The following is a 12160-nucleotide window of genomic DNA, read 5'->3' on the forward strand; positions in this document are numbered from 1 at the left end:
AGCCCATATGAAAAAGGCAAATGAGACATAGCTGAGATGTGAATCATATTTCCTGGCTGCAGAGCTACAGATTTTCTGATGTGCAGCCAGGTCCATGTCCATCTCCTCTGTAACTCCTATTTCACCATAGACATCCTGTCTGCACTTTCCTGTCTCCAGGGAAGAGAGTAGTTCTCTTGGATTTCAGAGATTTCATATGCTAACTTGACATCATGATTTCCTCTGCGAATTCTGGCACACATGAATGTTAATTATTTGCAAACTTTGTAAATATACTCTTAAAAGTATTTGATTGTAGTCAGCATAAAAGACATCAAGAACTTAGAGGAAATGTTCCATATTTAATCAACAAAATAATGATTTTATGGTTGTGGAACTAGAGAAAGGCTCAGACACAGGTTTAGGCTCCAGCTTTGCTGCTGGCTCCCTGTCCAACATGAGCTGAGTATTTCAGTGTTTTTCACTGCAGAATGACTGCTTTTTTCTTTCCTTTTCACTCTCCTGTTTTGTCCTGATTTCTCATATTAGAAAAGCCTCAACTTTATAATTCTCTTAATGTGCATTTGTAAACTTGAATGTGAGAGGACGCTGAGGTGCAGCTGTGCTACTCATAATTACTTTGTCAGTCTTATGTTTCACTTGGTAAGAAAGATAGTGCTACAGAACACCCAGGTATACTCTGGTTTGATTTGGTTTATTTATAGCTTTTCAACATGTTTGGAATAGCAAGAGTCAGCAGAAGCATGTAAGCAAGAAAAAAGAAAATTTCTTCTGAGGATGTCTGTCTACCTTGTCTGCTGCAACCAAAAGATCATAGTTTCAAGGGCAGGTGGTGTTTGACCACTTGACAAACTTCTATGATGAGATGAGTGGCTTGTTAGGAGGGGCACAGAGCATTGGATGTTGCCTACCTAGACTTCAGTATGATTTCCAACACTGTCTGGATCTGCAGACAGTGAGGTGGATTGAAGATTGCCTGAACTGCTCTGGCTGGACCCAGAGGGTGGTGACCAGTGGGAGAAAATCTAGCTGGAGGCAAATAACGAGTGGTGTGACCCAAAGAGCAACAGCAGGGTGTACCTTCTTAACATTTCCATTAATGATCTGGATGGTGGAGCAGAGCGTACTCTCAGGTTTGCAGATTACACCAAACTGGGAGAAGTGGCTCATAAACCTCTGGTCTTTCTGCCATCCAGAGGAACCTTGACAGGCTGGAGAAACAGGCCAGCAAGAACCTCGTGAAGTTCAGCAAGAAGAAGTGCCAAGTATGCACCTGGGGAGGGACAACCCTAGGTACCAACATACACTGGGGACCAGGCATCTGGGAAGCAGTTTGGGAGAAAAAGACCTGGGGATGCTGGTAGACAGCAGGTTGAACGTGAGCCAGCAGTGGGCCCTCTCAGCAAGGAAACCTGAGGTTACCCTGGGCTGCATTGGGCAGAGCACTGTCAGCAGGTCACAGGAGGGGATCCTTTCCCTCCACTCAGTTCTGGTGAGGCCACACCTGGAGTGCAGAGTCCAGTGCTGGGCACCCCAGTACAAGAGAGACATGGAGTTACTGGAGAGAGTCCAACAAGGGGCCACAAAGATGATGAAGGGATGGAAGATTCTCCCTCTTCTGGGAGGAAAGGCTGAGAGAGCTGGGACTGCTCTGCCTGGAGAAGGCTCTAAGGGATTTTATCAGTATATATGAATACCAAAAGGGAAAGTACAAAGCAGATGGAACCAGAGTCTTCCCAGGGACAAAAGAGGCAACTGGCACAAATTGAAACATAGGAAGTTTTCTCTGAACATTGGGAAAAGCTTTTTTTACTGTGAAGGTGATGGAGCACTGACACAGGCTGCTGAGAGGGGTTATGATGTTTCCATCATGTGAAGATTCTCAACAGTCATCTGGGCATGATTTTGGGTAAGCAGCTCTAGGTGGCCCTGCTGGAAGAGGGGGTTGAACCAGGTGGTCTCTGGAGGTCACTTCAAACCTTTCTGTGACTCTGTGAAAGGCTGTGTAACAGAACAATGTCTGACAATGCTTATATCATCTATCAGCAAAGACCCTGTAACAGCAAAGCCAGACAATAGTAGGCAGAGCTTTCTTTCAAAAACAAAAAATGTAGTCACATGCAAGAAAGGTTAGTGCAGGAATGGTGACATGTTCTTACTTATGAACCTGAAGCTCTGGAAATTGAAGAAACTCTTGCATTTTGTCACTGCAGTGTTGTTCTCTATAAGACACTGCACCATGGTACACCTCTTCCAAATTTAAATCTCCTGGTTCATATACTCCTAAACCATTTCTTAGAAAACTATTTTACAGCACAAGTCACAAGGATTTTTTGCCACTTTTTGTCTTAATCAATGCACTTTAAATCTGTGAAACCAATAATGTCCTGGTGCTGAGGTTCCAGTGATACACAGGGTCATGGGAGACCAATCTTGGGGACAATCAGTAGCTTTATAGCAATAATCACTTAATTTCTGATTATTAAGGAGCAGGGTGAGGAGAGGAGCAGTGCAGATTCCTGCTCCAGAAAGCTGAGGAATCAGGGCTGTGCAGTGCAGAGGGGAGGCATGACAGCATGGCTTAGGGTGGCAGAAGGCAGAAGAAATCAGAGCAATGCTTTTGTGCTTCCAGTCAGGACTTCTAAACAGTTTAAAAGGCCATCCAGAGAGATTCTGTCCCGAGTTTTATTATCAAAGAAGTTTACCTGGCTGCTGGGTATTTGAGTTAAATGAGTACTTCCCACTGATACTCCCACTCCCTCCTGCCAGGAGCTACTGACCTTTCCTAGTCCTATGAATTAAACCAAGTAAGAAATGAACTAAATTAGTCATGCAAAGCAGGATACATTCAGCAAATCAGCTCTGTGATCTGGAGCAAAAGATCTGAGGTGGGTGGGCAAACTGGCCTCCACTTTGGTAACCATGATTTCTGAGTGATGATAAGGCCCTGGAATGCCTCACTACAGTCTCTTCAGGTACAATTCTTTTTGACTGTCTTGAACACCAGAAATATTTTGTAATATATGTACCTAGAATACTGGATGAACAGTTGAAAATGTGTCAAAATTGACAGTATTTTCAGACTTTTCCTCTGACATTTTGGCATGAAACAAGGTCTATCACTTAAGAACATAATATTTAAATAACCATTAGAAATAATTTTAGAACAGAACTGCATTTAACTTTTGTATTTACATTTCTAAAAACCCATCTTGAATTAACTTTTAAAACATTTTTAGCATAATAATCAAGTTTAGTTTTCACTTGAGCTCAGAGATGCAGGCGGATAATTAGTGCATATCCCTTTCTCAGGGGCTAAATCTTCATGTCCTGAAAAGACACTTGTTTTAACCAAAATCATCTGGAAATACTTGCACTTATTTTAACTTCAGTTTTTCCTAGTTATCTAAAAAGATCACACTGTACTTGCTTAAACAAAACACTGAAAAATGCAGTTGTCATCCATTCTATTCCTCCTGTAGCTGAACACTTTGTTGTTTTATAATAAATGGTGACATTAGTTCATATCATGTGATTAAAAAGGATTCATCGCACATTAGAGCCCATAATCGCAGCCTATAGTCTCATTTTAACATTTCTCACTGGCATATCCTACTTGACCCTGCTTACTGCAGCACTTCTATTATGCTGTCTAAAAGGACAAGAGGACTGAACAGAAACAAAAATGCAGGGGTGAACATTGCTTTCACACTCACAGCTATGTGTTCAGTACTGTTATAGCTCTCAATGAATAGAAGAAATCTGGAGTCTGGCCAACGCCGCTTGATAGAAATCTCCATCTTCCAAAAAAAAAGTCCTGACGTGTTTAAAATAAAGTGACCAACTAAACCAGTGAGCAAGAACTTTCTTTCACAGAACTACAGGACACCACTGAAGACAACCTGAATTAATACAGTATCAGCTTCATGCTTTATGCTCTATCACTATTTAGTGGTGCTCATTTTTTCTCTTGGCACACCAGTAAAGTATGATGAGGATAAATAGCAAAAGGTTGAAGGTGGAAGGTTACTAGTTAGATCTTTCTGTCTAGGTTTGTAATAGGTAACGCAGCATTGATGTACTGCTTAGGAAACAAATCAAGATATAATTAAGCAAAAATGTACCTTTGTGGGTCGATTTTGTTACAGATGGTATGCTGGTAACAACATGAAAATAGTTATCATGTCTTTATTGAAGGATATGAACAACTAAACCAGATCTTTCTTGGTTTAGCCCTTTCTTTTTGCTATCTTTCAGGTCTGCATATCAAACCAACATGAAAATAAAAGGTAGCGAGGTGCTGGCTGAAGCTGAGAAAAGAGTTTAGCTAGAGCTGAACCATGGGCAGGTGTGTGCTGAGGGCTCCTGGGGAGGGTGGAGGGGCAGGGAGGCTGCTGCTGATGCTGGAGGGCAGGCAGCTCTCCCTGCTGTGGGACAGGGAAGGAGGGTTTCACCTCCAGCCCAAAGGATTGGTGCCACAGCCTGTTTGCCCTGTGTTGCACCAAGAGCTTCCAGAAGGAAATATGGTAAGGAAGCCCAAGCTCAAAAAGATCCCAGCCTGAGGTTTAGCTTGGACATTTCTGCTTCTCTGCTACTTTCACTTAGTTATCATTATTTGTCATGTCCACACTGCTTTGCTATGGGCTCTGCTACCCCCCTCTCCATGGCAAACCTTCTTGAGACGAGGCTGACCTGGGGCATTGTGGGCACTGTTTTCCTGGTGCCTCAGGGCTGGGGATTTTGTCTTGATTTTTTTATTTGGCATATTTAGAATAGCCTTAGAGCAGCAGGTCTCAATGAAAGCTGTAGGCTGAGTACATGGTGTGGCACAGTGGTGAGGCAGCAAACATCCCCCTGCCCTCATACCCTGCTTCTGGGTGTCCGTCCGCACCTTTCTGAGCCACACCTCTGGCTCAGCGAATTTAACTCTTTGCTGAACCAAATCTTCTCCAGCTTTGCTGAAATTCAGGTGCTTAGTGATGGCCAGTGTCCACCAAATGGCAGTTCTCCTTCCTGAGGGGAAAAAATCCCAATCAATCTGAATCACAGAACTTCAGTTTCTTCATTTTAAAACCCTACTCCACAGCCTATTGCTCCTCTCTCAATTGCTCATGTTTTCTTCTGAGATTAAGATATAGTCTGTCCTTGTGGCCTCTTTTTCACTTGGCAAAAGCCAGGTAGGCTTAGGCTTTCCCCAAACCTCTCATAGCCCTCAAAAAATGTTGTGTACAAACTCCCTTTGTACACAGAAAAACCACATGAGCCATCCCACAGTCCAGAGTATTTTTCATCTCCCATGGGGGACATTGCTCAGGTTTTCGAATTTAAACAAAATCTTCTCTGCTCATTTTTGCAGAGACTGGTTATCCTGCCAGGGACTTCTTTTTCCCATTGTTTAATATATTTTTCCTTACATCTTCTAAAGTTCATTTTTCAGGACTGCCTTACAGTGGATCTCTTTTAATCTTCCAGCATGGCTGATGCTATGCTGCCTTTGCATAGTTTGCACAGTTCTCTTTCATCTCAGCTCTCCTCCTGCCTTCATCCAGTCCCTTTGGCAGTCAGCTGCTGTCCCATTTTGCTCACACCTGGGCCATGGAGCATGTATAGGGTAACACGTGAATAGGGTCTGGGGTGGGAATCAGCGTGACCATTCCTGCTGCTATCAGAGGTTCCCTTCCCATGGGAAAGGAGCCTGTCCACCAAATCCAGATCCTTTTGCTGGCTACCACAGAGATCTGCTGTTTCTTCCAGAATCCATCCCCCACTGGTGCTATTTTACTACTGAATCAGCATTTATTCAGCAGAAGCCGTAGTTAACTAGTTAAATGATCATTTCCAGCACATACAGAGAGGTACTTACTGTCCTATCCAACCTCTTCATACTCTGTAGCATCCAGGTGACCAAGGGGAATTTTGTTACTTTGGTTTTCTGGTTTTGATTTTGTTTGCTCACAGCCATACAGGAAAGCCACAGTGCGGCCAGTCAGGAAACTCAAGCTCATATGGGCCATGACAACAGCCATGAGATATGGCCATCTACACAGGAATAATCCTCTAAAAACCCTCCATGACAATGGTACTGAACAAGTTATATTTCTTTAAAAAGGAGTCTCTGCAGCAGTGGGGGAAGATGTTGGACAACTCTTTTAACTTTAGCACAATAGTGTTTGATCCCTATATCCGTGGTTAATGCTTATTTTTGTACCATATAGTGCTTAGTACAAATGCCAGAGATTAATGTGGCTTTGTATTAACTCCCTACATCTGTGACTAATAAGTCCTGTGCCAGTTAGAGCTTCCTTATTTACCTATATCAGTGATTAATATGTACTGGCAGATGACTTAGTTTTGAAAACAAAGATAGTGTGCCAAAGCAAAAAATGATAAGAAAAGTACATCATGACCTGACCACATATTTGAAATACTCTTAAGGAGAAAAGATTCATTAGATCTGGAACAATGAAAAGGAAATTTAGGGAATGGGATGTTCCCAAACAACCACCAAAGACCCTCAAGAGACCACCAATTGTATCCAAATCACTCCACAGATATAATTAGCATATATGGATGTATATGGATGTATTCAGGAAATGTAATGAATATGTAATAGAAATGTAGAGAATATGTATTGGTTTTATGACTGTAACCTGGTCCATTAAGCTGCTGGGTGTGCACGTTAGGTGGAATGATCCCCATGCACCCAGTGGTCTCCAAGTGGACTTGGTCTCCCAACACCTCTCCTTCCATGCTGAGGGATTCAATGATGAAATCACTGCTGCTTGGTTCAGCCTTCCTCCACAACAGGTACCCACATGCCCTGTGGCAGTGCTCTGCTGCCTCACTTCATTTCTCTCTTGTCTGTCAAATTAGAAAGAAAAATGTGCAGTGTAAAATTCCCACCACCCTCTGACTGCTTTTTAATCATATATTTTTGCTTGAATTTCTCTGGTTAACATTGGCTTTGTCTTGCCCTGCTTTATTATAGCACATCGATGTGCCTGGAAACCAGCAGCACTGAAAATAAAGTTCAGGAAAGTGACAGAGTTGAAATTAAGTAATCATTGTCCCCATCATTCTTAAATGAAATTAATTTTCTTTTCCTTGAAATCTTTTGCTTGTTAATAGCACTACGCAATTATTACATCTCATTTCCCTTTAATATGAAACTCTCTGCGTCCTGCATTGTCCATGTTCCTGAGTTTTCACAGAGGTGACAAAAATGTGGTTACACCAAGCTTTCATTGTGAGTGGTGTCAGTGATGCGCTGTGGGCTTTGTTGGGCACTGGCTGTGCACGGGCCCACGTGACCGTCTCAGACACCTCACACAATGGCATAAAAAGGCTCTCATCTTGTCAGCAACACCAAATCTGTCAAAAAAAACTTCAAACAGTTGTCTTCTCTTGGAAGAGCATATATTTTACTAAAAGGTCTGATATATCATTTGTCTTTTAATGCTTTTTTTTGCCTCAGTGAGAAACATGCAATGGCTGCACTGTGTTCTGCCCTGCCTCATGCATCACCAGCTAATTCAGCTGGCACTGCCAGTGAGATTCTTTTACAGCACTTGGAACACTGAACAACTGAAAATTATGATGAAAATGACTACGAATTATGGAGTAGCATTATATAAGCTACCTGCCTGCTGACATATATTGTTTCTTCTGTGAGGATGACAGACAAACTTCTAACTCAAGACATATGGAAGTCAATCCTGGCACGACTACAGCAGTATTCTTCAACAGTGTTAATGTTCCCTATTATAGGGGAAAAAAACCCATTAATTCTTACTGTAACTGAGAAACAGACTCACCATAATATGCCTGCAGATATACATACAAAGCTCATGGAAGCCATTGTCACTGCTCTCCTTTCCTGCAGGCACCACTGGGTCAGGACCTCTCAGCAGCAGGTGACACAGCTTAAGAAGGCTAAAAGACATGTAGCATTTTTGTATTTAAGAAATACTGTTTGGCACTGGGAAAAAAAGTAATTATTACACAAAATGCTTAGCTTGAAAATACTATTTTTTGTTTAAAAAAAGTTGATTTGTCTCAGGTGTGTTATACGTGCTCAGAATTCACTAACAATTGTAATCCCAGTGAGAGAAACTGCTTAGAATCATAGAATCATGGAATAGTTTGGTTGCTCAGAGCCCCACCTAACCTGACTGTGAATCTTTTCAGCAATGAGCTATCAACCACCTCTCTGGGTAACCTGTTCCAGTGTTTAGCCACCCTCATTGTAAAAAAATGTCTTCCTTGTATCTAGTCTGAATCTACTCTCTCTTAAATTAAAAATATTACCCTTGTCCTATCACTACAGGCCCTGCTAAAAAATTTGTTCCCATCTTTCTAATAAGCTCCCTTATGCACTCCTTAAGAGCTTTCTCTTCTCCAGGCTGAACCTCAGCTCTCTTAGCCTTTCCTCAAAGGAGAAGTGGTCCTGCCCTGAGCATCTTTGTAGTTCTACTCTGGACTTGCTTCAACAGGTCCATGCCTTTCCTATGCTGAGGACCCCAGAGATGGAAACAAACCCAGTTGCTCATGGGCTGAAAATGATGCGTGAAAAGATTGTTTTTTCTGTGCCTGATGTCCTTGCTGTACATAAATAAGGTTTTTCTCAGAAGATGAAATATTTTCCTGATGAAAACTTTGGGTTTTCTTGAATTGGACCCAATTACCAGGTACCTTGCTGGGCATCCTGGGTTAAGCCTTCCCTTTGACCCTGGCTTTCTTCACCTTTCTTAACCTCAGAGAAACAACAGGACCTTTTATAGAGTCCAAACCATGACTTGCTATAGTCATGGTCTCAATTTCCAGAGCCAGTAAAACTGTTCAAAAGGCCTTCACTCCTGTGTTGGTTACCTTCCAAAAGGCAGTTTGGATCTACTCATTCCTCTAGCAGTGACTGTCATGAACCAGAAATGGTGGGCTATAAATGCTCATCTTCAAAATCTTTTCAAAGAAAAAGCAACCCCAGCCCTTAGAGGTTTCCTAGGACTCTCCCTGGTACCTGTGTTTTCCCAAGGATACAATTTGGGAAGCTGAATGCTGATTCTCCCTGGGAAGTTGAGAATCACACAAAAACAGGTTGCAGCAGAGCTTCCAGAGCTGCATTCCAATGAGCCAGCTTATGCCAAATTCCCTGTCCCTCCCATGCACACCTGGGATGTGCCAGGAACACCACAGTTAGGGGAGCTGGCAGGGTTCTGCCAGAGGCATGAAGATCAGGAGTTCTCAGGCATGAGTGGTGCAGCTGCCCCTGCTTCACCCCTTGCAATTGGGACATTTCCAGCAGGACACGGGAATTACTCTGTTAGTGAGAAGGAACAGGAGCAGCCAAACACCAGAGCAAACACTAAACTGGGCTGCTGTTTCCTAGAATGGGCACATCTGGCATCAGCAGCAGCACCTCAGCCCCCAGCCTCCTCCACCAGACCAAATGCAGCCCTCATTAGTGCATCTCTAGTACATAGTGGCAGTGAGGATGACAACAGCACTGAGAAATCTTCTTCCTCCTGGTAATTTTCACCTCAGAAGACGACAGCAGCAAGACACAACTCCCCCTTAACTCGGGAACCTCCTTCCCTATGGTGGTAACAATTGTGCTTTTGGGAAGGCAGAGCACAGAACAACTCCTAGATGATCTTGTTTCCCTGAGGCTCTTTTTGCTCACCTGCCTCTCCCTGCCCTGCAGAAATCTGTCCCAGGATGCTGCTGAAGGAGTAGGAGGAGGCAGAATACTTGCTTCAAACAAACAAACAAACAAACAAATAAACAGTGTCACTTTCTTGCATTAAAAAAATAAAAGCATCTATACAAGATTTCTGTGACGGTGCAAATTCTGATGCAAAAATACATCCACCCTTACATGGAAGACTTAGCAGTGCTCCTCCTCTCTGAGATCCCATCCCAATGGATTTCTGCACAGTAACAAAATACTGTAAAGGAGGCATTGCTCTTCTTGTTGATTTTTATTTCCTTTGCTCAACAGTTTGTTCTAACATCCCTTGCTATTCACTTCTTCCCTACTGAGCATAAGCAGTCCAAATTGTTCAGCCTTGCTCCCAGAAGAATCCTTTTCACACCTTTGCTGTGCTCAGGCCCTTGGTGAGTTCAGTAACTGCAGCATTAAATCTGGCCCCTTGTTAAAGTGACTACAGACCCACCAAGGAATTTCAGAATCACAGAATATTCTGAGTTGGAAGGGACCCACAAGGATCATCGAGTCCAGCTCTTAAGTGAATGGCCCATACAGAGATCAAACACATGAGTTCAGCATTATTAGCACCATGCTCTAAAACCAACTGAGCTAATCCCCGGTATTTCATAGGATTCTCTTGTTCTGGTAACATACCGAGACTTAACTCACCACTGGCCTGTGGTTCCAGAGACTCAGTTGATGTGAGGAGTTACTCTGAACCTCCTCCTCCCTTACTTGGGGGGATTGTCCACTTGAAGCTGGAGAAGAAACCACATTGTATCTTGATGAGACACCAAGGATACAGATGAGAATGTTCTCCCTTTAGGGTGAAGACACTTTTTAAAATACGCCAAAATACACATTGGACACCACCTCTAGGGGGATGAAGTAAATTTTATTGTAAGAAATACTTTCTGCCTGAAGGTCCTTGGAGATGCTTCAGTAGGAGCTGTCCAAGATACAGGAACATGAATATGAACAAGTGTGTCCATTGCTAAAGGTGCCTGGGCTCCTATCCTCCAACCAACCTGAACTGAATGGACACACTGGTAGGAAATTCAAAAGCCTTTTCAGTTCTGTCAGCTGACATTAGGGCCAAAGACTGCTCTTCCTCCTGTTCTCTTTCAAACTTGTCTTTTCTTATTTACTGTGTTTTACAATCTTTAATCCCTGTTGGTCACTGATAAACAGGCAGAATTCATCAGAGGGGAAAAAAAAGGAACCAAAAAAGCTTTATTTCTTAAGTTAACAGAAATCAGATTATAAATCTTCCTGTATTTATTCTTTCTATTACCACAATAGAGTTGTTACATACTAATGTGGATGTCACATATGGGGCTGGAGAAAAGACAAGCAGAAAATATTTTAAGATATAATGAGGAGGGAAGATTTTTGGAATTAGTTTTTTTCCAGAGGTACTGAGGCTGATGATTTTGCAATGATGGTGAGTCCCTTCCTTTGTCTTAGTGACAGAGCTTTATCCTGAGCTGAAAAGCTCTCTCTTCACTTCCAAGTAGGGTATTTAAAAAAATGTTAATTGAAGACTAGAAATGCAAATACTACACATATTGCCTATATGCATGCTGAAAGCAGAAATAACCTTCATGACTGGAAGCAATCTTCATGACTTCTTCAGCTAACATACTAAGGAAAAAATTATTGTTTGTATTTTAAACCAGTAAAGACTTTCCTGTGTTTTGGCACAAATGAAAAGTGAGCAGTTTAAATTACACAGATGAGAAGGATGCTCCTATTCCTATGCCTAAAAGGACACAGAGGTTTCATGTTTTATGAACCAGAATTTTAGTATAAAAACAAAATAGAGTTGGTACTTACAAGTACCTAAGCATATGGGTACATGACACAACCCACTAATGCTTTGAACACTTCCCTCTTCTGTGACTGTGAACCAGGAACAATTATTTCAATAAATAAATCAACAAATACATAAAGAAAGGAAGAAGATGCTAATAACCCCAACTCTCCCTGTACTGGGCAGAAGACCCATCCTTGAGGAGTTCTGAGAGAAACCAAAGCAGCCTGCTCCTGCTTGGGGAAAGACCTAGCCACCAAAACAAAATTTAATTTTTTTTAAAATATACAAATTGAAACCCAGGAACAGGCATAACTCAAAGAAGAAGCTGGTTTAATGCTAGGTTTTGCTCTTTCCAGACCTCTCAAGTCCAACCTACTGCCTCTCCTGCTTGGCATTCATGGGCTTTGCCTTCCAAAGCTTTCATCTCCCGCACAGCTGTAGGCACCCAGTGACAGAGGGACACTTTTTCAGTATCTGTACTTCTTCAAACTCCCAGTAATTTGGGCCAAGTAAAGATTTAAACCTGGGGAACAATTCTAGGAAGCTTTCAGCTCTCACGTCAGGAAGGTAAACAGCAGCTTCGCTGCTGCCTTGACATTGTCCCCTGCTCCAAGGCAAGGTGACAGCCAGAAATGGCC

Source organism: Anomalospiza imberbis, chromosome 2, assembly GCF_031753505.1.
Source record: "Anomalospiza imberbis isolate Cuckoo-Finch-1a 21T00152 chromosome 2, ASM3175350v1, whole genome shotgun sequence".
Classification (NCBI taxonomy): domain Eukaryota; kingdom Metazoa; phylum Chordata; class Aves; order Passeriformes; family Viduidae; genus Anomalospiza; species Anomalospiza imberbis.